Below are 26,449 nucleotides of genomic sequence, written 5' to 3'. Positions count from 1 at the left end.
TGACAGTTTGGCCAACGAGTTCAAAAGCTACTGAAGGAAAACAGGAAGACAGGAAGATACACAGACTGTGATGATATAAACTCTGTTTCTCTAGGAAACTAGGCTTAAAAAAAAAGTTCCTAGGCCTCTAAGTAACAGAATAAACCTTGGGAACATGACTTAAGTCTGCGCTGTGGGCTCAGGAACTAAAAGGAATGAATCCCACATGTATTGATTATTTTTAAAATGCTTGCAAGCTCCGGTTCAGTTTTATGATTATTTGGTGACTTGCTCCTGCCTGGAGCTGAAAGTTTGACATCGAGCTCCTACAAATATATGGCCTATTAGAGGTCCCTCTGGTGATCATAACATAGAAGCCAGGAGTTAGCTGCCTCTGTTATGGGTTCCCAGCACTTCTAGGGATTTGTTCCTGTGAATAATATTTCCTCTGGACCCCACCTCACCAATCTGAGCTGCACTTGAGAGGACACATCTAGAGCAATTTGCCAGAATTGACGGTTCTACATAATCTGTTTATAAAAACTGATAGAAACATGTAGATGGAAAAAAAAAAAAAAGTCCCTCAGTGCCAAATGGGTAAGTGTACCATCTCGCAGCAGAAAACAGCACAGGACTGCTTCCAGTCCTCGTGTGCCCACAGCACTGGATGATCCCCTTTATGCAGTTTTTATGAGGTACATACTGAAAAGGGCAGTGCCAAGGAACTCGCTGCCTTTTACGAATCCGAGTCCTTGTGAACAGAGGTTTATAATAATAAACTGTGTGGAGCAATCTGAAGCTGTGCTATTGCTGAGAACTTTTCAAGATTTCTTCCCTAGAGATTTAAAGACTCTTATTCTCATAACAGGTGCAGCCTGGGGGATGACAGCAGCAACACGAGAATCCTCCTGGGAGTAATTATACTTCCTTTCTCCTTTTCTTTGTCTGTTGTATCTATTTGGCAGCACTTCTGCGAGGAGCTGTGCGCATACGTAAACTTTAATCACGTTCAGCAGAGGGAGTCAGATGATAAAATCTCAGCATGCACACCGGACCCTCCAGGACCAGGAGCACGTGTTTGCGTGCCGGTGCACGAATACTCAGTTCTCTGCTGTGCATTCAACCCGGACGGGGATGTAGGGGGTGTCCCGCTCTCAGCGGGACTGCCCGAACTCTGCTGCAACAATAAAACCACAGTAGCCGCAGCGGTAATGTAATTAACAAAGTCACCGTGCTCTTCAGCACTGCCTCGCGGGTTCCGCCTGGGCTAGGGGGTTATCTTTCTCTACGTCTGTACAGTCCCTGGCCTCTTTGGTGGACATCATTTGCAGCGGTGCTGGCCGGCGATTAGTCAGATGTTTGTTTTCATTTTGTGATGAATTTTCCTTTCCTGTGACCATGGAGATCTGGTACCATGCTACTGCTTTAGAGGCATTAGCTGCCACTTGCTTTCTAAGGAGGAAAGGGGGAACTGGCCTCGGCAAGGGCAGGGACTTGGCACACCGAGGCATGCATGGAGCTGCACCTCCAAAACGTGAAGTGTCTGTTCAAAAACCATGATGTTATACAAATACGTGATGCAAATTTACCCTAAGGATCTCCTGATCTGTGAAAACACGCCCCCCCAGCAGTCCCCTGAGTTGGAAACACGTCTGCAGCCAAGCGCCCAGGCCCAAAGTGAAGCCTGTGCCCCCATGGCCGCCATTTCGCAGGGTGCGTCCTGAGCCGCTGGGCGCAGAGGGGGAACAGCAGGGAAATTTGTGCAGTCCTCCCAGCCTCCTGTGGAGAAATGAAAGCCAGCTGCACGTGCTGAAATGTTTGTGGTGTGAATACGTCGTGAGAAGTCAGAGATGCTAATGACTGATATACTTTGGGGGCAGACGTGATTGGGGGGAATTTGGCCTCCTTGACTTCCCCAGCCTTCTCTCAATTATTTGATGAGAAAGCTTTGATCCAAGAAACACAGTGGGATCTGCAAATCTGCTTTGAACATTCATCCTGAGAGTGGTAATTGAGTTTTCAATATTTATGGCAGGACCTGGAGCTGTACTAGTGAGTGCACTATCATCTCTCCCCTGTGGTAGCCTGGCTTAAGACCCAGCTCAGCCATTAGACCCTTGCAGAGGAGAGCAGGGAGAGAGAAGGGGAGGAAACCTCACGGACTTTGGTGAGTATTGTTTATTTTGCTGATTATGGAGGTTTCTCTCCTTCACAACAAACATATTCAGCGCAGAACCGTGGCACCACGCTGACCTGCAGCTCTGCTCTCACACAATGGGCAGCTGCTTGCCCAGAACAAGGCTGGCTTTTGCAGGAGCTGGTGGTCTGCCCTCACAGTTTGTAGCTCTTTCCATCTGCCAACGCTGGCCTAGTGGGATGCTAGGAGGTACATGCACACTTTTTTTTTTTTTTTTCCTGCTGCTGTTGGAAATAAGTTTGTTTTGTCCACAGGCAGCAGGAGAATGAGTCCATGGTCCTGTGCTCTGTGCTCACAGGCCGTGATGCCCAGCACAAAATGGAAGCCCGGTTCCCTGCGGTGAGGCAGCTTGCTGGATGCACCTATGGCCTCAGGGCAGACCTTATTGCTCTCTACAACTACCTGAAAGGAAAGTGTGGGGAGATGGGGGTCGGCCTCTTCTCACTGGTAACTAGAGGGAATGGCCTCAAGTTGTGCCAGGGGAGGTTCAGGTTGGAAATGAGGAGACATTTCTTCTCAGAAGGAGCAGTCAGGCATTGGGACGGGTCACCCAGGGAGGTGGTGGAGTCACCGTCCCTGGGGGTGTTCAAGGAAAGGTGGGTCTTGGTGCTTAGGGACATGGTTTAGTGGGTGACACTGGTGGTAGGGGGATGGTCGGACCAGAGGATCCTGGAGGTCTTTCCCAACCCCACTGATTCTGTGATTCCACGCGTCCCATCCCCAAGCCCCTCAGGAGCCGTGTCGGGGGCGGCCCAGCCGCGGGGGGGCCCCGCCGCCAGCTCGGGAGCGGGGCCGGGGGGCGGCGCTGTCGGGGCGGGCCGCGGGCAAGGTCGGTGGGGTGGGAGCGAGCCGGGCGCGGGGAGAGCCGGCGGCGGCCGGGGCTGGGCCGGGCCGGGCCGGGCCGGGCAGGGCGGGGTGGGCGCGTCGCCCCCGCCGCTCCTCCCGCTGCCGCCGCTCCGCGGGGCCGGCCGGGGCGTTTCGTAACCGGCCCCGCCGCCGGCAGGACGGGGCTGGCGGCCGCCTCCCGCCGGAGACACCCGCAGCGGCTCGGCGGCAGGTAAAATGCACCGCGGTGGGGCTGAGGTACGGGGGGGGGGGGGCTCAGCCTTGCGCCTCGCCCGCGGGTGGCTTGCGGGCTGCTCCGGGATTTTATCGCCTTTTTTTTTTTTTTTCTCCGTTTTCCTCACGCCGGAGGATAGCGGGGCTGAGCCGCCTTGCCGGGTTTTTAGGAAAAAAAAAAATAAATACGAAAATCACGCTTGGATGTTTCGGTAGGGGCGAGGCGCGGAGCCCGGTCGGCGGCAGCCCGGCAGCGCGGCGGGGCTCGGAGTTTGTAGCAGCCGGGAGGGAGATGCCGCCGCCGCCGCCGCTGCCTCCTGGCCGGGGTCGAGCCGGGGAGATGTGCGGCTCGCGGGGGCTGCCGGTATCCCTCAGCCCGGCGCGTTGTTCCGACATGCCGGCCGCGGGGGAGCCGGCTCCCCCGAGGTGCGGGGCTGCCCGCCCGCCGTGTGCCTGCTCGGCCGGGGAGGCGGCGAGGGCGGGTGTTTGTAGTAGGGGCGTTAGAAAAGCCAACAGAGAGAACAAAGCGCACGGGCTTGTGATAAGGTCCCGCTGGCTCGGCTAGAGACACGGCAGTTCCCCTGTTCGTGTTTCCTCGCTGCAAACTCCTTTCCTCCTTCTCGCAGGTTTGGTCTGCGATTTTTTGCTGTGCTCCCGTTCGGAGGTGTTTTATTTCGATGCGGGTCTGCTTAGATTTTGGGGCTGAGTGAGGCTGTCGGAAAATATCTGCAACCTTCTAACTTCTCGTGCCTGTGAAGGTCTTGCTTCCAGCCTTTCTGCATCCGGGCTGAGGTCACGGGCCTTTCTGAAATGCCCACCGAGTCTGAACTAAGGCAGAACTCGTGGCATGATGATAACAGTAATTTAGAAAAAGTCTTGTGCTGAAAATGCTGTTCTCTGCTATGTAACGGTGTGCGATTGCATCTGAGCTGCTTGTTAATTGCACGAAAGGTGAAATGTAAAACTAACCGTGGCCGAGGCTTATGGGGTCGGGACAATTTGGGACCGTCACTCTCTGTGTCACCGGTGTACCATCAGCACGGGGTTGTGTGGAAAATTCCCTCCGTGCACATGCTTTTGTTGGCAGTAGAGCTAAAAAGCCGAAATCTCTGGTTCAAACCTGTAACGTCTGTCGGAGGTTTTGGACAGCCTGCCAGGTATGCAAAGACAAATGAAGAAAAATGTTTGTTTTCCGCTGCTTGTCTGGGGGAGACGGGGGGAAGTTGTGAGGGGAACACCTGATGGAAGTTTTGTGCACATTGTGAAGTCTCCTTGGAACCGGTGGTGGTGATGAGATTACATCCAGATCAGCAACGCCAGCAGGACAATAGATATTATTTTGGCCTTAGTATAATGCCTTTAAATTACACGTGTAAATGCACTAACTCGGAATGAGCCGCTCGTCCAAAGATGCGCTCTGGCTTAGCAGAGCGCGCAGGGAGCTGGCAGGTAGCTGCTTCTGGGCACTTGTCTCCGTTCCCCAACTGACTCACTCGGGCCTCCAGCTGTGCCAAAATCCCAGGGTATGTTTCTCGCCTGCTTCTGTACCTGATTCTGGCTCCAGTTCAGGGCTCTCGCTTTGACCCTTTGATGAAGCGGAGCAGGATCTCCAGCAGCCACAGCCTGACGGAGGCTTCAGCATGGTTTTACCTCTAGTCATACGTGTTGTCCTGGTGAAATTGAGGGATGTGCATAAGCAAGCTTGCGTGCAAGGGTTTTAAGCCCAGGGCTGCCTACTGCACATCCTTTTTACTTGCATGGTGCTCAGAACAAATGCCATATTGTATTTGGGTTTGGTATGGAGGAGCTGACCTTGCTTGGGACCAATACCTACAAAGTAGGTGCTCCTCTGCTGGAGTTTTATGGAGGATTAGTTTGTGCTGGAGATTTGAGGTCCTTCTGAAAACTAGTGAAGCTTCTACTTTTAAATGCTCAAACCATCATTTCAAGCAGAATTAAGTTTTCTAAGGCAGTAAAATATTTTTCAGACCATGACCTCAATCAGTTGATGGTGCCTGGGGGATACAGGTCTGCAGGGATGCATGTGACATTGATGATCGGTTGGTGTGACTCTACCAAAGACCCAGTGATTTGTATTTTGTCCATACAATGTCCAAAGTCCATTGACTTTGGGGCCTGGCGTAGGGCACCAGCCTTTTCAAAGGGTGGTCTTACACTGCCATCTGTATTTATTTGTCAGTCAGTCCTGCAGCCCTCCTAAGCATCAAGTAGCAGTTACTCAGGCAAGAAGTTCTGCTGGCGTGAGCGTGGTTGTTCAGCTGAGGAAATGGTGTGCATTTTGAGCAAAAGGTTGTGGATTTGGGGCACGAGTGCTCTTTTTTGTGTGTGTGAGGAGCATGTGGGAAATGGATTTCCAAAGCCTGTGATCCTGGCATGCCTTAAATTCTCTCCTGTTCGTAGGCTTTGCCTCTATCCGGTGGGTGGGCTGGGGGCCGGACTTTCCTCCCCTTTACAGTACGCAGAGCTTCTGGAGAAATTCCACAGCTGTTTTGGGGTCTGTCCAGAGCTGCCTGCTTGCTGTGCTGGTGCTGTTTTCTCCACAAATAGGTTTGCTGCTGCTGTGCTGGGCTCTGCGAACTCGGGTCCTAGCCCTCCAGCCCTGACAAGGCATTTCGCCCCCTTCAGGTGCAAACGACCTGGCCACCCCTTCCTTCTGGCTGCGGGAATTACCCCTGCAGGGGAACCTGCGAATGGAAATGAACTCGTAATTTGCCCCTTCCTGCCCCAGAGGCAGGAAAGCTGGGAAGTTACAGGGTCTAGCTGCAGCGCGTGCTGTGCCGCTCGCACGCTTGATGGCGCAGGGCTTCGTTTCCTGGGACAGAACCAAACGTGGAAATGCTGCTCATCGAGTGGATCACAGTTTTCATCTCCCACTCCCCCATATTTTCTTTTCTTTGTGACTTAGTTTCCCCAGGAGACGAGTGCTGTCTGTCTCCTGCCCTTCCCATTTGGCCAGCTTCAGCCAGATCACACCAGAGGCTGGCAGGCTTGAAGATCATTAATTTCCCGCTTGCTGTTGCTGAGGTTAGTGGCTGGGGAGATGGGAAATATTTGAAGCAGTGCTGCCTTTGACAGGAAGGAGGTGGGTTTCAGCCTTTCCCCGTTCTGCCACGCAGTGGTCGGACACGCAGCACCTGGCCATGCCACGAAGCGTGTGGCCCCTAGGGTCGGGGTTGGCATGAAGCGACGTTGGTGGGAGCCGTGGCGGAGGATGTGAGAGTGGAGGACGTGTACCGGAGTTGTCCTGCGTGGATGTGGCTGTGCTGACACATGGGTGTCCTGGGCGGTCTGTGCTGGGGATCTGGGAAAAGCACTGCTGGAAGGAGCAGCCTGACCCTGACCCCAGGCAGTTTTCGGTATGGGTGTGCTGGGTACGTCCCGTCCAGACCCCGACTGAAGGAGCAGAAGGGCATCTGTTGAGGCAGAGGCTATCGCAGGTGCTCTCTGCCCGCTGTGGCTGCTGGTCCTCAGGCCGTACGTCCCTGATGTCCCAGGGTGTCGAGCATAGTGACTGCTCTGCAGAGACCTCCAGCGTCGGGCTCTGATGCTGTAAGCCTCACCTAAGAGGGCTGAGCTGAATCTCAAACGCCCTTCTCAGACAGCTCGTCTGAGCGGCCTCTGTCAAGGTGAGGCGAAGGGAGAAACTGTGTCGCTGATTCCCTGTTACGACCTGTGCAACTGGGGCTGCCGGTCCCTCTTGTGCGCTTCTCCACTGCGCACCAGCAGGTGAGGAGGCACAGCAGGCACCTGTGACAGGGGCAGAGCTTTCTCCGTTATGTTTTCAAGCAGAGTGGCTTCCCTGCCAAAAGCAAGGGAGTGCGATGCTTCCGCCACAACAGATGTTTCCACGGTGGAGCCTGGGCAGAGCGTGTGAGCTGGAGAGAGCTGGGGCGGTCAGAGCGCTGCGGGCTCTGGCTGGCTGAGCCTGTGGGACCCGGCAGCTCCGCGTCCGAGGGCGGGGAAGGATGCAAGCGCAGCTCGCTTTGTTGGGAGCAGCAGCATGCAAAGGTTGTGACAGGAGCTGCCAGCGCCTGTTAGACGAAGCAGAAATACTACTTGAAAGAAAGGGAGGAGGGTGTTTACAAACAGGAGCATACAAAGACAAATAGAGTTTTATTTTTTGAAAGCGCAAAGCCTACACAGGGAGTGTGCCATCAGACACACTGCCTCTTGCCAGCTAATATCATCTGCAAATAAAACAAGTCAGGTTGTTGCTATTGCAGCTGCTTTCCCTCATGAAGCAGGGTGAGCCAGACGCGTCCGACTCTGAGAAACGTGCTGGCAAGTTGCCTGAAGTCTGAGGTGCACAGGGTAATTCACTTAAAAAAAAACAATACAACAATTATCCTCTAGGATGAGCACGTAGGACCATAATGTTTGCTTGCAGTTGTATTTTCTGTGACACACTCTTAGAAGTTGCGTGTTGGCTGCATTCACCAGCAAACACAGCCTGGAGGTGATCGGCTCCTTCCCTGACCTGCAGTTAACAGCGATAATTACCCTTAAACAAGTTTTAATGTGGGAGGTAGGAGGGATTCAGCAGCTTGGAGCTGTCAGCCGGGTTATTTGGGATCCAGGCCTTGGGAGCTTTCGTTCTGACCTTGGGCAATATGCATCAGCTGCCGTGTCCCCTGCTTTTCAAATCTGATCTGTTACGATTCATTTCCACACGATTGATTGATAGCAGTCTTGGTTTCCTCATCTGAAGCAACCCCAAAATCTCCAAATGTTTGTGCATGAAATTGAAGTTCAAGTAAGAAATCTCCCTCTCTCCTCCCTGCTCTTTACCTCTGACAGAGGTGGAAGAAAACGAATCATTCCTAGCCATCTGCTGGAGGCATCCATCACGCTGGGAGTAGTCTGCTAGTTGTTCCACATGTTATTAATGATGAAAAGATATAAACACATGAGCTCATAATTATGTTGCATTTAAATTACTTACAAAATAATGACATTAGGAGAACAATGAGGTTACAAAATCCAGCGGACAAAGGCAAGGAAATGCCAGAACTAACGTTGCACAGCTCCCCTTCGCATCTGCATTATGATACAATCTCTAATTCTACAGTTGCGTCATTTTTTCCCTTTCACGTTTTTTCCCCTCTTTCAGTAATTACTGCATAACTCATTTTCTCTCCCCCGTTTACTTTCTGCATGTGTCTCCACACCTATTCTACACCCCACCCAAGGCTCGAACCGAGCTGTGCTGTTAATTCCTTCCCGGGGGCTTCGCAGGCGGGGAAGCTCTTGCGACATCTCAGATGCTGGCACCGTGCGCGTCTTCAGGAAGGGAGGCAAAGAGCAAATAAAGCTCAAATGAATGAAACTCCTTCGATTTTTGGCTGCCTCGCAGAGATGCTCAGGGGTGATTTTGTTTTTCACTCGCCCCAGAACACCTAGCATGATGTAGCACTTCGCCAGCTGGGGGCACGAGGGCGGTTGGCCTGAGCTGTAAGTCGCAGCACTTGTGCAGGTCAGCCCTGGGTGCCCTGGGTTCGCAGAGGGTGGGGTCTGCCCCGCCAGGGGTCACCTGGAGAAAAACTGCTTTTGGTGGCTTGCTGAGCGTCTTGCAAAGACTGGAGCTGAGAGAGAGGTGAGTGCTGCCCACAGGTGGTATGCCCGACTTCCTCAAACAAGGTGGTTGTCTCCGTTTCTTCCTGCCTTGCCTCACTCACTGACTGATCTTTCTGACCCCCACTGACCAAGGCAGGGGCTGAGAGTGCCAGCCCCTTTATCACACAGCCCTATCCCTTTTTACGGCAGCAGCTGGTTTCCAGGACACAAATGGTTTGTGAGCCTGGAATTAGAGACAGCAAAATCGGTGCAGAGGCGTATGGGAGCTGGGGGGAGGTCATAGAGGCAGTCCTCGTTATGGTTCCTCTTAGCTTCGGGGTGCTCAAGTTTGCAGTCTTTGTGTTAAAAGCTAAAACATGTCGGAGTTTTAATGCACTTTTCTAACTGGAAAAAGGGGGGAGAGATGAAAAAACAGTCCTGTTATGTGAAACTGCAGTGACCCGGGTCGTCCAGAGGGCTCAGACCTTTGGGCTGCAGCATTAATTTCTAACCCCTGAGCTAACAGCCTGCGCTGCCTGGCTCTGGGTGCTGGTAGTCCCCTGAATGGGACACGCACCGTGCTGAGGGGGCTCCCTGCCCAGAGCCAGGACAGCCCCAGATCCCATCTGAGGGTGGGGTGGGCAGAGCTCTGCTGCTTCCTCGCTCATCTGGGGGGTTTCATCTTCCTTACTTCTCGCCTAGAGCTATTGCTGTGGTCATCCTCTGAGCTCAGGCAGTGGGTAAATGGCTGCTTTAGGCCAGCTCTGTAAAGTGGCTTTATTTCTAAAGAAATGCTGCCTTCTGCTCTGTTTCTGTGTTTCTTTGTATGGGGTCTCACCGGATGCCTCCTAGCTTATTCTACAGTCAAGCCTAGGTGAATATGCTGTTTTATGGGGCTGAATATGAGACTTACATTACATCAGTTCACAGCAAAATGAGGAAGACCGACTGGCCAATGACTTTTTTTTGTTGTTGTTGATTTTCTGGGAGTAGGTTCCAGAGGCTGGGATTCCAGCTGAAGTGCAAGTTGGTGCAAACTCAGGCACTTCCCGGAGAAGACGTGTGTGGTCCCAGCAAGCAATTAGATGCTTTTCAGCCTGTGCTTCATTCTTCTGGCCAATTTGCAGTCAGTGTCTTCTGAGAGCTTTGATCAGAGGACAAGGAAGGTTGGTATAAGCCTCACACTGCGGTAACAGAGGAGGATGCAGAAATTCTGATTATGCTCAAATGAACGTAACAATTGGCTTTCTTTACACACTTTGAGATTTGTTTTGTTCATTAAAATAGATGAAGAAAAGTGGATGATACCAGCAAAGAAAATAACAGTTGCCAGCAGAGTCTGGTCTTGGAACAGGCCAGCCTGACCTGCAAAGAAACAAATGGGATGAGAATGGTTTTAAAACAAGACTTGCGTTCTTGGGAATTTGTGATAGTAATCATGGCCATGATAAATATGAACAATGGCAACTTAGAATGGTAAAATAATGACAGAACAGAGAGTCTTACAAAGTTTGGGATGACTCAACAGATTGTACGTCTTTACCGATTAATTGGTAAGCCAGGTACTGAAAACTTGCTTCAGCTAATTCTCCCTGCATTACCGCTGTGCGTGAACAAATCCAAGAACTAGCGTTTCAGAGCTGAACTTCATGTGTTTGGAAAAGAGAAAAGTACACAAAGGAACATGGGATTTGTTTTCCTACATGGTCTGCAGATACTTGGGAGCCATGGATGTTGTGTAAAGAGTCTGTGGGAGATAACGGGGAAGAAATGGGTTGTGTCAAAGGAGAGAGCTACACAACTTTCAGAGGGGTAAAAAAAAAAATGGTACTGTGAATCAAAAGAAGGTTGCACATCACTGACCTGGAAGGCAGCAGTGAGCTTGTGTGCCTGGGATCTGGTCTGGGTGTGGATGGGTCGTGTTGGCTTCAGGTAGGTAATCTCTGAAACAGCCTTGTTCTGGGTAATTTGTGTGTGGGTTTTGCTTCTGAGGTAAACATATTTGGGCAAATCTCCAGGCAGCGTAAGCCATGGTAGCTCCCTGGGGACAGAGGCCGTTGCTTTGCGGGGTGGCCCCATGCTGGATGAGCTTTGCCGGCTTTGCTCTCCCCCTCCAGCTCTGCCTCCCCCTCTCCTCTTCCTCGCAGCATCTGTGGTTGGTTGGATGCTGAAAGGCATGGACAGGAGTTTGAAAAAGCTGGCTCAGCAGAAGAGGTGGAGAGCCAGCTGATGCCAGTATTAATATTCTTTCAAAATTGATGGATGAGACGATTATAAAATTGCAGAGGGAAGTGAAACTTAAAAGGAATCTGTGTTTTAATTGCTGTCTGGATTTTTTTCAGCAGCCAGCTCCTAAGGTGCAGGGCAGATCGAATGTTTTTTGGGTGAGGATGTTACCATAGACTGTACAACATATTGTTTAAAAAAAAAAAAAAAAAGCCTGTGCCAGTCTGTTTTCTTCAGTCTAGTGCTGTCTTCAGTTGCACTGCACGGTAGCTTGCCGTGTCTAGACAGTAAATCAGATCTGAAAAGCTGTCCCGATGCAGCTGGAGGAAAAAGGGATGGCACCAGTAGCTCCCTCCAGCTTCCCCCGTGGTGCTGAGGTGCCCACGCCTGCCGGAGGTACCTAGGTGGTGGACTTGCAGCTTCCCCCGTGTGCCTTACATTTCCGCTGAGAGGAGCGAGGATGCTGGAGCTGTTTGGCTTGTGGGGACGGGTGCGGTGAGTCCCCGTTTCCTCCAGGCTACGTGCCAGCCATCAGCACTGACACCATCTCACCCCTCACCTGGCGCAGAGCCTTGCCCTGCTGACGAAGCCCCTGGCTCAGAGTGCTCCTGAACGGGTGGCCTGCTTTATAATGAGAGCTTTTTGCACTTCAGTTTGTAGCCTTGCTTCTCGTTTTCCTTGCTATGCCCCTTACCGCTGCTAGGGCTGTTGTCAGCATTGGACCCCATGCTCCGAACAGTCCTGGGCTGCTGTGTGAAGGCCCTGCAAGTAGGCAGTGAAGTGTGCTTGCAGCCTCTGAGAGGCAGCGGTTGATTTTATTTGTTTGGTTGGTTTTGGTGACTTTCCCACATGGTGTTCAATAATTCTGGCAGGCTGGCTCGCATGACAGGAATGTCTTTGTGTCATACTTCGTATGGTCCTCATAGCCACTGTGGTCACACATTTTGCTCTAAGCAGCAGCGGTGTATTTAGGTGGTCCGAAAAGAAGCGAGGGAGGCTGTGATGCCAGAGAAACAACAATCACAGTTTTAGGCACGATGGATGTGGCTGAGCTGGAGGCACTAGACAGCTAACTACTGATGAATGCCAGCGTGAAAACACAGCCCAGATGTTTGTGTGCTGTGTGAGACTTTCTCATGGACAGGAGGTTTGCTGGAGTGTGTTTCATCTAGAATTGGGACAAAATGTTCTCCATACAATTCTGATTTTCTTCAGGCTTTAACAAAAGCACGGTTTTCTTGGTAGTAGTTTTCCCTAGCCCTTCTTTCCTCTGGGATTGAAGACTGCAGAATTTCCTAAACCCCAAAGCAATTTGCCCTAATTGCACTTATTTTGAAAAGTACCTGCGTAGGTGAGTTAGTTAAGAGAAGGAAGCATCAGCCTTTTTTTCTTATCTCCTCCTGCTTTCTTCCAAGTCAAAAGCTGGGAGAAGGAGGCACCTTTCAAGAAGCTCCTGACCAGGAGTGGACTCAAGCCTCAATTCAGTTCAAGCCTCAGCCTTGCCAAGTCACGGCATCTTCATCAGACCTCCCATCTGCTGCAGGTGGAGTTGTGTAAGAGGTTTGCTCAGGTGCTTGGAGGGCCGTTTGTAAAAGTGAGTAATTTGAGGCGGAGGCAGTCTTCTGTCTGAGTGCTGTAGCAAGCTGGTTTTGAAACTCCGTGCCCTCTGCCTCTCTTGGGAGGATGTCCTGAGTCCGCTTGAGCTGTGGCGAGCTCCCCCCTTTTTCCCTGCTTATCAGAGTTCCTCTGCCTGCGTTTCCTGCCCTCGTGCAGGTTGGTAGTTCAATGGCTTCAAGCTAAAATTAGGGAGAGGAGCACACCGAAGAGCATTCGGTTCTCAAGGCTGGCGTGGGCGCCAAAGCTGTCGTGTGGATGTGGCCGTGCTCACACATGTCACACGTGTGCTCACACAGGTGCGGGGGCTTCACGCTCAGCACGTGGTGAGCCCTGAAGGTGACAGCAGATCGCTGCAGCCTTCCGGCATCCCAGAGGGCTGCAATCTCTGTGGTGGTTACTCTGCGAACGCTCCTCCAGAAGCGTGCTGTGTACACGTGCGCAGGCGTTATGATTTTGCGGTGTGCTCGCTCGCGGTGGCTGTAATTCAGGCACAGCTGGCAGTGCTGGTAGGGGGATTTCTGCTGTACAAACACACACTGCTTGGAAAGTAAAAACTTGCTGATAGGGGCATTTGACGTCCAGCAACTCTCCCTTCGGCTGAGCGGGCAGCTGCTGGTGGTGGAGCTGCGCTGGCAAGAGCTCACGGCAGCAGGACAGCGGTGCTGAGCCGTTCCTGTTGCCATTCAGAATAAATTCCTCAAGACTTTTCTTCCTTGCGATGCTTTACATATATAAATATTTAGAAATAAGCCTGAGTTGTGCTATTCTGCAAATGCCTGGGAGCCTGTTTTTCTCTGTTCCCCTATGGCAGATCTATTAACATCTGACTGCAGCTACAGGTTGCTTGTCCAGGTGGTGTTTGCCTTTGCTTTTGGGGCATCAGGGTCTGCTCGGTATTTTTGATCTGATTCTGAAAGGATTTTCATTTGTTTGCTGCACTGCTCCGTCTGCCAGTTTCCCCATAAATGTTGTGAGTACTGGCGATACGGACCTGGTGCCAAGGGTGAGGGGCTAGCACAGATTTCAGTGGCGTGTGTGAGGTGTCCTGTTATTTTGGAAGCCCTGGTGACCCCCGCTAACAGGACAGTAGTTAGGTTTCACAGACAAATGCCTTTCTCATCGTGTGGCTTCAAAGCCCTGTAAGAGAGGGTCGGACCGTGGCGTGTGTCCCATTTTGCAGGTCGGTACAGCACGGGGGGGGAAGCGTTTGGTCGTACCATATGCTGCAGATTTGGGGAGCACTGGGATGGCCCCAGGCTGCTCTCACCTCGCGCTGTCCTCCATATCCAGCCCTCCCTTGCCCGGCTGGGGACAGACGGGCTCGTGAGCTGCGCCGGTGGCTGGGGGACGGATGGCCTGGGCTCAAGTACGAGGCTGCGCTGGGCAGAGCAGCCTCTGGGACTTCTGCACGCAGGGCTGTGCGATCTGAGGGCACGTTGTTTAAGCCCGAGAGATGCTTGATGAGAGGCCAAGATGGTTATTTGCATTAGTGATGAGATGATTAGTAGATGGCGTTCGTGGTTCTCATTAGAGACCTGTGGAAGATTGGGATCAAGCAGAAGGGATTTTTTCGCGTGTGTGTAATTAATTCATAAGACCTGCTGCTCAAGCCTCCGTTAATACTCTCATTTATTGTCTTCCAAACTGGCAGCGAAGCTGGAAAATGCTGATTGTATTGTGCGCTGTCAAGTGGAAACAAAGGCAGACGTTGCACAGGGGCAGCTTCGCTTCCCACGGCGGCTCGGACGCTCCTGAATGCTGGTGTCACTGCTGATCAGCAAAGTACTGCAGAGCCAGTGCAGGAAAAGTGCAGAGGGACCTCATTCTCATATCCTCTGAACATCTATTCAGAACTGATGATTAGCTGCCTTTGTATAGAAACATCTTCATTTTTACAGGTGAAATCAAAGGGCTAAGCCCTGTGGTCCAAAGCTGTTTATTCTCAGCCTTTGTCACGTGTTCAGCTGACTGAATTACTTCAAATGTAAAACGGCCTTTTCCAAACCAGAAAGCTTGCACAAAAATGTATTTCGCCCAGTCTTTCATTTAAAAGCAGAATGTGAAAAGACAGCTCTCATCTGCTCCCTTCTCTCGCACTCTTCTGTTTCTCTTAGTGGCAAAATGAGAAAAGTAAAAAGGTTGAAGAAAAAGCTTTGTGTGTATGCTCACACGTGTATGTACAGAGGATAAACTAAAATAAATGAATATTTTTGACTTACCAAAAAAAAAAAGCCAGTGAAAATCAGTGGTTTATGAAAAATTACTGTTATGAAAAAATTGTTTTAGTAGCAACTTGCAGAGCCTTGCAAGCTCTGAAGTCACCGGTGTGATGTGCTACATGCTCTTGAGATGCAGCAGCTTCTCCCTTGCACAAATCAAATCAAGCAGGGTAACATGCAGATCCACTTTGTTTCAGCATATGCCGTGGAGAGGATGCTGAGAAACACATGCAAGCATCTTAGGTGAGTGAAACTATCTTCAAATGCTTCAGTAATGTCAAATGTGACCGAAATAGTGAGCTTCTGTATTAAATAAATGCATGTCTTCCAAGGGAAAAAACCCTTAACAGTACTTACAAAAGCTCAAAAGCTGTCGGGAGATTGTGGGTTAAGTAAGTGTCTCTACGACCACATTATCATTTTATTTTCCGTTCTTGGCACTGATGTGCAGGCTAGAAGAAAAAAAGGTGGGAGGAGGTTGGGGAGAGAAGGGAACAGTTGCTTTGTTTGGGTTTTTGTTTGTTTTACTTTAGTGCATCCATCTTTACATCTGGTTCCTGGCAGTGTTTTATGACCTCCTCTGAGCAGGAGACTGCTGATGAAAGTGATCCAAAACAGCGAATCCCATCGGTGCTCTCTGTTCAGAGCCTCACGAGCAGGCAGAAACCTACTTCCAGTACTGGCCTTATTAAAATACGTTTTTGAAGTTATTGAGGATCAGCTTCATCTGAAAAGAGTACTGTAAATTGGCGGTAGTGCACCTGGGAAATGTGTCAGGATGTATGTGTTCAGGCTCTCTGGAGCTTGAGGAAATATTCTTGAAGTGAGATCTGGGAGTCATCTAGGCATTAGCTGAGGAAGAAAACAGTGTAAGCCACTTGAGGACTGAAAAGAATGAACCGAATAAAATACAAGTTGCAGTTCTATAGTGCCATATAGTAAAAAGAAACTGCTAAACATGTTTCCTTGGTAAGCAAACAAATGTTTGAACTGTATTGTATTACTTTTTCAGCTCCTGTTCTGAGATTGCTGGCACCTTCTGCAACCAGCAAGCTAAAATAAAGCTTTGTAGGAGTAGCAATTTCGGGAGATTGCTTGGAATCTCAAACTGCTTATTTAGGTTTCTTTGATTTATCGGGTGATGTATTTGGTACCTGGTAGTTTGTTTCAGGAGTACATAATGTAAATAAATTTGATTAGCGCCTACGCTTTCCATCAGTCTTTTGGCTGCACTTTCTAGCTTGTTAAAGCACAGAACTCCAGGTATTGGCAAAATCTCTTCCCGTGAAAAGCTGGTGCAAAATAATTGATTTGTAGCAGAGGGAGAGGCCGGCGGGTGTGCTGCACTGCCCAAGTCCGTGTGCCACTGTGAGGATGCACGCATGTGATCGAGCCTTCCCCGCATCGTGGCTCAAACCCCTATTTCAGTGAGCCTCAGCTGCAGCTGTATGGCCCGCTGACAGATCTCACAGCAGCAGCAGAAGGCAAACGTAGCATCAGCCTGCCCTTACTGGTGAGGAGAAGGTGCTCGGCCTCTGGGAGGCACCTGCACTTGTCTGGCAACCCCTGCGCTCCCCAGGAAGGCTGCTGCAAGTCAGGAGAGAGCCAAGAGAAGCAGGGTCTTGCAGCCCACGTATCGTTGGCTTCCTAAGTCTTGAGAGTGCAGTGGATGTTTGGAAGCAATGAAAATAGATGACCATGTGGCCAGTACAAGAAATGATTAACTCCACTGCATTTATTTTTATAGCAAAATTGCATTTTCACATCTCCACGAGGGATACTTTATCAGGATACGAACCCAGCAAAGCATTTGTTTTTGTGGACATAGCGATTTTGGCACAGATGTGATGAAATTAGCTAATCTCTCGATGAAAACACAGTGAGCTGGTAAAGCTGCAATTTTGCAAGTTTGACTGCATCCTCTCTGAGGAAATTTGGCGATGCGGCGGTGGTGGTCTGAGGTCGTATTTCTTCACGCTTCAGATTGACGGGATAAGGTACGTTGAATGGGCATAGATTTAGCAAAATGAAGTCATGGTGATTTTAGAGCAAAGCATGGGATTAATAACCAAGAAGATTGAGCATTATTTGATGGAAATTTGATTTCACTTTTTAGTGACTCAGGACAGTGAGCATTTAAGATCTGAGTCATGCTTTTTAACGGTGTTTTAACAGGACTTTCAAAGTTGTGGGTACACTTCATTGCGTTCAAATTAAAATGCATGTAAAAGCTTGTGAGTACCAAATGTTTGCGCTTGTGAATTGGACAGTTCGTTGCTTGGCCCACCTGCATTTTGTGTGTGCATGCGAAATAATCTGCATTAGCAGTAGAGCATTCTGAGTGCGCATAGATTATGTTACAGCTAATCTGTGTTCAGGCAAAGCAACTGGGAAAAGCAACTGTAGGAGGCCACTTAGGTAAGGCTGGATACTTGCTGGAGGCCATCAGGTTGTGTCTTGCTTTAAAATCAGAATGGGGATGACAACACAAGAGTGAAGAGGTTGGGGGTTACCTGGTTGTTGCAGCTAGACCCAGTCTATTCGGTCAAGGCAGTGCACTGTTTTGATAGAGAATCACACAGGGCTCTGTTTCAACTGGTTTCCACAATGACTCAGTGTAAGAACTGGCAATGAGGTCATGCGGATTTTTTTTTTAAGGACCTGTTGTACTAATTAGGTTATGTTATGTGGCTTAGTATTAGTTAAGCATGCCCAGGGTTACTGGTAGGAGTTCAACCTTTAATTTTCTGCTGGAAGCGACTTCCCTTCAACATTCAGAGATGTACAGCAGTTGTCATAAAGACTGCAACATATTAATCCCCAAAGCACTGTTTGAATTGTGAAGGAAAGGGGGGGAAGGAAACTGCAGAAAGTGGTAGGGGAATTATTGCATTGAGCAATTGCAGGGCTTAACACCAAGTGTCACAGAGAGAAGATGTGTCAATGTTTAGCAAATACTTGTATTGAGTCTGTTCATCTGCACGTAATATGTATATATAAATTAGTGGCAGCTGTGATTACGTGTAATGGCTCATTATGTAATTGTTTGAACAGGGCAACAAAGGAGGTAAGGCTTCCAGACTATTTCTTTTGCTCATAACAAACATCAAGTCCTCTCTCTCCACCTCCAGGCACTCCACACTTTGCTCACACCTTATCTACGTTTGCCCTTGCTTCCTGCTTGTTCCCTGTCCCCATCCACTGCATTTCCTCTTGTTCCTGCCCTGGCCTCTAGCTCCTGTAGGGAGTTCAGTGTTTTTTTCTTTTGCTACTTTCTGAATCCTATCTGCACCCTCCCTAATCTACAGCAACACAGTCCTTCCCTATCACATGTAAATCAGGCAGATTTTTAGCTTTGCCTAAATTTTTGTAGCAGATGTAAGTTAGAAAAGAAAGTGTTTTTTTTTTTTTCTTTCTTTTTAAACATCCTTGTCCAGTGTTAGTTCCCAGATACTGTAAAGGATGGGTGGAGACCTTAAAAACAGAGTAATGCTACAAGGAAACTCTCAGTGCAAACCTTGCTATGGCTGAAAAAAATCTTCATCTCTTGACTTGTAATTCTAGGGGTGTAATTTTACCAGGGTTCAGACTCCAAGTTTTATTTCCTAGAAAGTCTGTGGCTGCTAAGAAAGGCCTTCATCTCTCATGTGCTTTTGGCTGTTTGGAGTCCAGAGGCAAAATTCAAGTCCTGGAGTGTGAGGCCGTGTGCCTGTGGGAGGGCTAGGCCATGGCTCAGCCTGACCCAGGGGTTTGTACCACCAGATGTGTGGCAGGATGATCAGCTCGGGCAGCGCATGGAGCTGGGTGTTTCGTCTGTTTTTTTTGCTGATCATCAGAGGATGGAGGACTCCCTGACTGGGCACAAAGTCTGTTTGTTGAATTAATGTAACCAGTAAGAAGAGTTTGAACCGATGTGCTGCATGCGTTATCCTTGAAGATGCGTTGGATTCCTCAGGACCAGTTTTGCTCTGACTTGGTGATGGTCGTGTGCTAGCAAAGGTTTGGCGGTGGTATCTGTAACTCCATCTGTCCCTGCACAGCATTCAGCCTGGCATTCACCCTCCAGTGCAGGACTGGCGTGTTTTCCTGATTGGTTTTTAATCCAGAAAGAGCACCCCCGTCATCACTGAGCCGCTGGGTAGGTATGGCGTGGGTACGGCTCTTTCCCTTTGAGGCAGTGCCTGGTGTGGGAACAGCCAGAGCTAAACTCACAGTGCCTGAATGCCAGCATAGCTAGCTTGTTATTCTTTGGGACTCTTCAGTCTTCCCAGTCCAGGCAAACACAATTTCTTTCCCTTTCTCCAAAGGCTGTTGCTACTCGTTGCTTTTCTTTCTTTTTTTTTTTTTATTTTTTATTTTCCCCAGGTCTAACGACTCTCGGTGGCACCTCCAATATTGTTTCATTGCCAAGCAAAAGGAGAAAAGCACTTTGTCAGCAGCCTACTTCAGGCAGAGAAATTCATATCTGTGAGAAGCATATGTACAGAACAGCAATTACTCAGATCATCAATATTTATACAGCAGATAATAGTCATCATGGACAAGATGAATGTTGTCACAACAGCAGTAGTTGCTGGGGGGGGGAACATAATTGTTAGGTTTCTTTAACAAGGATAATTATTTAACTTTCAACTGACTCGTGAAAATAGCTTTGAGTCTGGATCAAATGCTCGGTGGAACTTCACCTCCTTCTAGAAATGGAAATGCCCCTCCTGTCTACCCTTGTGTCACACAGGGAGCGCCCTCTGGGAAGCTGGCCTTTACGTGCAGCTTCTGCTGAAGGCAATGCTGGTGCCAGTAGCTGAACAAGGACTAATGAAACAAGCAAACCAAAACCACAGAAGTCTGCAGCTTATTTCGAAAAAGTTTTCGTTATGTCCGCTGCGGACAGACACGTGTTTGTGGACGAGGCGGACGCAGCTGCGCACACTGCGTTTAAAAGCTGTCCTTAGGGCGGGCCCTCTACCAGGCCTACCAGCAGCTGTGGCAGCCTTTCCCTTCCCGTCCCATCGCCATGCCAGGCCTGGAGGCCAGGTGAGTGCCCATCCCAGCTCCTCTCGCCGCCAGGCAGAGGGAAGGCCGAGCTGGTGCCTTTACTGTTTGCATGGCAGATGCAGCTCCTGGTGGCCACAGACAGAGTGTCTCGTGCCACCCACCCTCCTTGGCCTCCCTGTGGTGGCATGGCTGTTTGGAAGAGTCATATCCACTGGCGGGAGGATCTGCTAGGTTGCCCTGCTTTCAAAATCATTAAGTCCAAAACTCTCATGTGTGCATCGTTCGCTGCAGATGATTTACGTGCTGACTTTTTTCTTCTGCTTTTGAAATACAAAAAGCATTTCAAGCATTTGAACCCCCTAGACTTCTTTCAGCTGACTGGGAACAGCGGACAGTAGGGTGCAGTACTTGGTGCTCCAAGTGAAGCTCTGTTGGGCTGGTTGTCATTTGTAACACGAATCACATGGCTTCAAGTTTTTGAAACACCACAGAATGGCTGAGGTTGGAAGGGACCTCTGGAGATCACCTAGTCCAATCCCCCTGTTGAGCAGGATCACCTACAGCACATTGCGCAGGATGGCATCCAGGCGGGTTTTGAATATCTCCAGAGAAGGAGACTCTGCAGCCTCTCTGGGTGACCTGTGTCAGTGCTCTGTCACCCTCACAGTAAAGAAGTGTCCTCTCATATTCAGCTGGAACCTCCTGTGCTTCGGTTTGTGCCCATTGCCTCTCGTCCTGTCACTGGGCACAACTGAAAAGAGACTGGCTCCATCCTCTTGACACCCTCCCCTCAGATATTTATACACCTTGATGAGGTCTCCCCTCAGTCTTCTCTTTTCCAGGCTAAACAGGCCCAGCTCTCTGTCTGTCCTTGTGCGACAGGTGCTCCAGTCCTCTCATCATCCTAGTAGCCCTCCTCTGGACTCGCTCCATGTCCCTCTTGTACTGGGGAGCCCAGAACTGGACACAGTACTCCAGGTGTAGCCTCACCAGGGCTAAGTAGAGGGGGAGGATCACCTCCGTTGACGTGCTGGCAACGCTCTTCCAAATGCACCCCAGGATCCCACTGGCCTTTTTGGCCACAAGGGCCCATTGCTGACTCACAGTCAGCTTGCTGTCCATCAGGACTCCCAGGTTCCACAGAGCTGCTCTTCAGCAGGTCAGCCCCCAGCCCGCACTGGTGCTTGGGGTAACTCCAGAGTAGCCTGAGAACATTCTCAGCAGAGCAGATCCCCCAAAGACCTGACATCCTGCAGCATCAAACTTCCAGGCACCTTCGCCTATGGGAGGGAGATAACGAGGCTCCTGGTGCAATGCCAGGAGAAAAGGAGCCCCAAGAGTAGCATTTACAAAAGCCAGCACCCCAAATGGGGAACCATGTAAGTTGGCTTCAACAAGGGAGAATCAAGAGGAGCTCTTTTAAGTCTGCAGCCCTCTTTCTGTTGCAGGGAAAGATGCTGAACAGGTCTTTTTCATTCTTTTCCAGAGTTAGGTACCTTCTCAGGTGCAAGCAATAGAAGAGAGGGCAGTTGCTCTCTGGGTATGGTCTGGTGCTCACCCACAGGAAGGTAGGGCTGTGCTCCTACCTCTGGCAGCATTTGGTCATGGTTCTTTTTCTCTGTAGGTAAAGGCGTTAGGCTGCCTGGATTCCAGCTCTTCTCCAAATGAATTTTTAATATAAAATAATTAAACATTCATTGGAACAGGGACAGGAACCCAGATCTCTCTCTTCCCCTCATACTCACTTTTCCTTTTTGACCTGAATATTGAATTATGCACTTCAAAGTAGAATGGGTTCAGCAGGAGGCATTGGCAGAGCTCTGCTGAGCTGCTGAAATTGCCGGTACTTAACATTCATCTGGGAGAAGAGTATTATTATTTGGTCAGACTCATCCTTAGTGAATGAAAGTTTCCTTCTGTGATGAGTATACCCAGGTTCTTGTGTGGGTTCGCTGAATCTGCCTGTGGCATGTGGCTTGGGGAAGTCCTGGCTCTGTTGCATGAAGATTAACTTGGACTGGATAAATATTTGACGCTAAATTTAGGCCAGCTTAGATTTTCCTGGTGCAGGTAAAGCAGACATCCAGTAATGGCAGTATTAATACTTCAGATGCTGTTTCCCAGTGTATGACTCTTATTTGAATGCTTGCTGAATTACAGATCGCAGACCCAATATTGTAGCTCTGTGTCTTTAAGCTTTTTCTTTAGTGCCCCCTATTTATTTTTTTTTAACCGATGGTGGTGTAATCTTTGTATAGAATTTAAGCTTGCAAGCAACAGGGTTTCTTAATTACCTTCCCTACATCGCTTTGAGGCAGTCACTGCATGAAGAAATCATTGCTGTTAAGATTGTTGCATGGATTGTCAGAAAGGTGTTGATCCAAATGTATTTTTTGTTTGTATTTTTTGTTGTTGTTTTGTCTGAGGTTCTGCCTTGGGTAAGGCAAGTACTGGCCACCTCTCTTGGAGATAGTGCTGCAGTTTATAAAACAGTCCCTTAAGTGGGTGAGCCAGTCCTGTATCAGCCCCATGCTCGTCACTGATTGCTTCAGTTGTACTGAAGCTCAGAATAGTTTCTTTTTTTTTTTCCTTTTTTTTTTTTTCCCAGAGTGAGGAGAAGAATAATGGACTATTGAAGAGAGCAGGTAGTCGGCACTACTGATGCTTCAGATTATTGAACTGTGTTGAAATAATGAGGTTTCTCATCAGGCTAGGTTGCCGGTACCTAAATCTCTGAACCTTTCTTTCATTGTATTAAGTTGCATTGGGATTTGGAGGTGATGAAAGGGACCACTTCCCTGTGTTTAATGAGGAGCTGCGTTTTGGCCTTCTTGTGTCCTTGCTAAGCCGTGACCCATTTGTATTCTAACTCCAGGATCAGATTTTATCGGTGGAAGGAAATGGGGTGCTTGCAGCATCCAAAAGCCAAGATCCCCTCTAATTTTGTTTCACTTCACTGTCAGGCACTGGGGCAGCTCTCAGGCTGGTGCAACCTAGCTAAAGCCTTTAGGCATTTTGGTGAATAGGGGTTTAAAGATCTCTTCCTGTGTAGAAGCATTCTTTTAATTTAAAAATGGTAAGAGTTGTATGACAAAAGGTAGAGTTAAGGATGTGGTGGTATGTAGCCTCAAGGATGTTCCTGGAGCAGGAAAACCCGTCCTCCTTAGCTTCTGACCAGCAAAAGGGTGAAGCTCTTTGCCTCTTCTGTTAGTTTTACAACTAGTTTGAAGATTTCATCCTGTGTTGCTTTCTGGAAATCTTTACTGCATCCAAATTTTGTCCAAAAGTTCATTGGTTTATTTTATGGAGAGGGGAAAAAAACAAATCTTGAACTGAAAAATCAGACGGAACACTTAGGTTTAGGAATGCTAGCACCATCTCCCACTAATTGGCATGCTTTGTTTTCCCATTCTTCCCTCTGGGCTTGACTTTGTGGCTGACTTCCATCTCTTCTGTTCACACTGAGTTGCCCATTGTGGTTGTGGCAGGTACAATCTAGCTAGGAAATCCACTCTGTGTTGGTGAATGGGGCCGTGGGTCATCCCGTGGGTCATCCCGTATGTAAAGACCTTGAGTTGTTACGGGCAGTGTTTCACAGATCTAAAAATGGGTCGCCAAATTTCCATTGTTTAGTGAAAAGGCAGCGCGTCCCTTTGTACAGGTAACATAGCTATTCATTTCACTTCCTTCAGAAGGCATTCATTTGAAAATCTACATTTCCACTGAAACTCACTTGACTGATCTTGCTTTAAATCAGAATCTTGTCATAATTTTCAAGAGTACAGTACCATTTTTAGGGGCTTGCCTTGCAATAATAAATGTGATACTAGGATATAGGAATTTCATTTAAGGTCAGCGTAGAGCAAGTAGTGATTTGATTTGCCTGAAGAGGCTCCTCTTGCTGGTCTGGCGTAAATGTTTCTGTGTGCGGAATTGAATGAGACTGGCAGAGGGAATGGGCATAAAATATACTTCAGGCTTGAGATTTTGCTTTTAACAAGGTAGATTACCTAGCGAAATAGAAATCAACAGAAATATCGGGGTTGCATCAGTTGCAGCCAACTGATTAAATAGTCGGTCTATTTAATCAGAGTAGGCAGCGTGGCAGTATATGAAGTTTCAGCATCTCTAGAAGATAAAAGCTGGTCAGTAATAGCCAATTGGTAAGAAATTAGTGAAGTAGCATTGCTCCCAAATTTGCCTTTAGTAAGCAGCCAGCTGTTTTTACAAGGACACTTACTACTGTTATGGCTGGCCTATTAGAAACTCCCCTTCAGAAAGATGACCCTCTAGCAAGACTTCAAGTGTGCAGAAACTCAGTCTTTTCATTCTCGCAATTTCACAGTGACTTCTGTCTTTCAGCTTACAACCTCTTGGAAGCTGCCACTCTCTCTGTCTGTGCGACTTCCACAGAAAACACAAGTAATAGTATTAAAAGGGAATTTTAAAATAGATAAGGAAATCTAGGGCATGTCAGGATGATTTTGAGGTGGTCTTAAAAATTCCAGTGGTTGCCTCTTTCGAAAGCTTTTGCTGAATGTTTTGAGATTTAGCCCCCCTGTTCTTTATCTAAAGGTTGGGCAGTGAGACTTTCTTCTCAGACAGAGCCAGTCACATGCATTGCATTTGCTGCAAGTGGGACTGCTTCTGGGCTGACCTGTCCTCCCGTGGAAGGGTCTGTGGAAAAGGCTAGCCTTGAACATATCTGTCCATGAGAACAATTACTGTGAAAGCGGTTTTGCCCAGTGCAGTGCAACTGGCTCATTTGTAGGGGTCACTGGCACAAAGAAATGCTGCCAGGCCTGCATCCAGGCTGTTTTGCAGCTTGAAAGAAAGGAGGCTTCAAAGAAATTGTTAATTTCTGCAAAGTCCACGTGATTACTTGTCATATATAAAGTTGTTATTTTCATATATAAAATAAATGAGTTCATGGTATCATACTGGTGTTCCTGAACATGCATGCAAAGGGGTAAAGTAAGCCATTGAAAAGCCTTTTATATAAGGAAATGTGCATTTTAAGAGGAAATTATGCCTGTACTCAGAAACAGGTTAGGGAGAAATCCTCAAACTGAGTTCCACTTTGGAGTCCTGATTTATAGTCTGTATCATCTCACTTCTGATGCAGCCACGTGCTTGGCGCAAGGAGTGAGATAGAGGGCTGGTTATGGTCTCATCTTGATAATGAGGAGTTATTTAAAGAAAGGTTACGTTTTTGTGATACTGCTTTCTTCCTTATTGTTGTTTGGAGCCAGCATGACCCAAAAATGAGTGGTTGGTGAAGGGCAATGGAAATAAGTCCCCACAACTACAGGAACTTTACTCTTGTAGCCCTTCTAGCTCATATAAGAGAAATCTTTAAGACAAAGCGAACAAAATGACTCCTTCATATTTTGGGGAAAATGATTCTTTTTTTTTCCAATGCTTGCGTTACTTTCCTCTGCTATCCTCTCCTCTCCTATGCTGGCTGAAACTCACTCTGTGGTCAGCCCATTGGAGAATTTCTTATCTTTTTATGTTAATGGGTGGTTATGAAACAAAGACAAAAAAATTAAAGATCATGCACTGGCAATTTAATGAAGCGATAAGAATCTACAACTTTGTCCTTTAATAAGTTTATAGAACTGTTGCTTTTCCAAATGAAGAGAGACACAGAGGTGGCCGTAACCTATACATGCGCAATTTTAAATCAGAATATCATGCTGAGTTGGAATTCTAAAGGTCTCAGTTTCTGGCACCGGTGCTCACTTCCTTTGTGTGATTTTAAACAATATACAACAGCATTTTTTTCCTTCAGTGAGGGCCTGTGCATTTTGGTGACCTTTACTGCATTCTTTAGAGGGGTTATGCAATCAGACATAGGGGAATGAAAAAATGTAATGATTTTTTTTTTAAAAAAAAAAGGTCTTCAGCTTAGGCCCTATTCTTATAGTTGTACTACTCACAGTTAGGCACCTGTTTTTTGCACCTGCACTCTTATTTTGGGGAGCCTGAAAGTCTACTTGCAAAATCTGTGCTTATTTGTGAAAATCAAGCTAAAAAAAGAATATATGTGGATAGGATGATAAACTTTAAGGCAAGACACTTTCTTTCTAATATTCTGTCCCTCCTTGATTCCCTAACTCCTTTAAATACGTGATATTTTCTTCTAAATTTAAATTCAGAACTTTCAAAGGGATTGACTGTTTTCATCTCCATTGACTAGTAAGCACCAGGGAATTTCGTGTGCCTTTCTGAACCCGCTTACCAGCACTTGCCTACACTTTGCTGCTCGGGAACATGAAAGCTCCCAAGAGTCCCCATTAACTGTAGTCTCCTCTATCAAGAGAGGCCACTCATTAGAGAAGGCAGCGTGCTGTACCGAGTAGAGGGGAGAGCAGCAAAGCCTGGGCACCCCTTCGTTCTGCTTCCCAATCGGTGGGTGGAACGTGGAGCAGAAGTTGCATCTGCTCGGGGAGAGCCATGGAAACAGGAGAGCCAAGTAAGTTCTTACAGCAACAACTGCACCGCTTGCTAACTTGGAAATATTTCTGATGTCTCATGATAATCACCAGACAGTTACACGCTTCATTGCTGCTTAGTGTTT

At 48.4% G+C, this 26,449-nt stretch overlaps 2 protein-coding genes across 9 annotated transcripts in view; one reads left to right on the top strand and one right to left on the bottom strand.

Moving 5' to 3' along the window:
• Positions 1 to 26,449, bottom strand: part of LOC308190706 (uncharacterized protein) — a gene marked incomplete at its 5' end in the record, with an annotated part of 341,409 nt that overhangs the window by 98,011 nt on the left and 216,949 nt on the right. The window lies entirely within an intron of this gene.
• RNF152 (ring finger protein 152) overlaps positions 3,067 to 26,449 on the top strand; it is a 42,532-nt gene continuing 19,149 nt past the window's right edge. For 3 of the 8 annotated variants that reach the window (XR_013946303.1, XR_013946304.1, XR_013946307.1), the window contains exon 1: positions 4,977 to 9,975. The gene's annotated coding sequence lies outside the window, so the exon portion shown is untranslated. Of the gene's footprint in view, positions 3,234 to 3,302; positions 3,862 to 4,976; positions 9,976 to 15,068; positions 15,115 to 16,618; positions 16,869 to 26,449 lie in introns of those variants that run through there. The other 5 variants (XR_013946305.1, XR_013946306.1, XM_080579283.1 and 2 more) reach the window with 5 other exon arrangements.

Source organism: Anser brachyrhynchus (assembly GCF_964034855.1).
Source record: "Anser brachyrhynchus genome assembly, chromosome: 2".
NCBI lineage: Eukaryota > Metazoa > Chordata > Aves > Anseriformes > Anatidae > Anser > Anser brachyrhynchus.
This window is presented reverse-complemented; position numbering and strand designations above follow the sequence as displayed.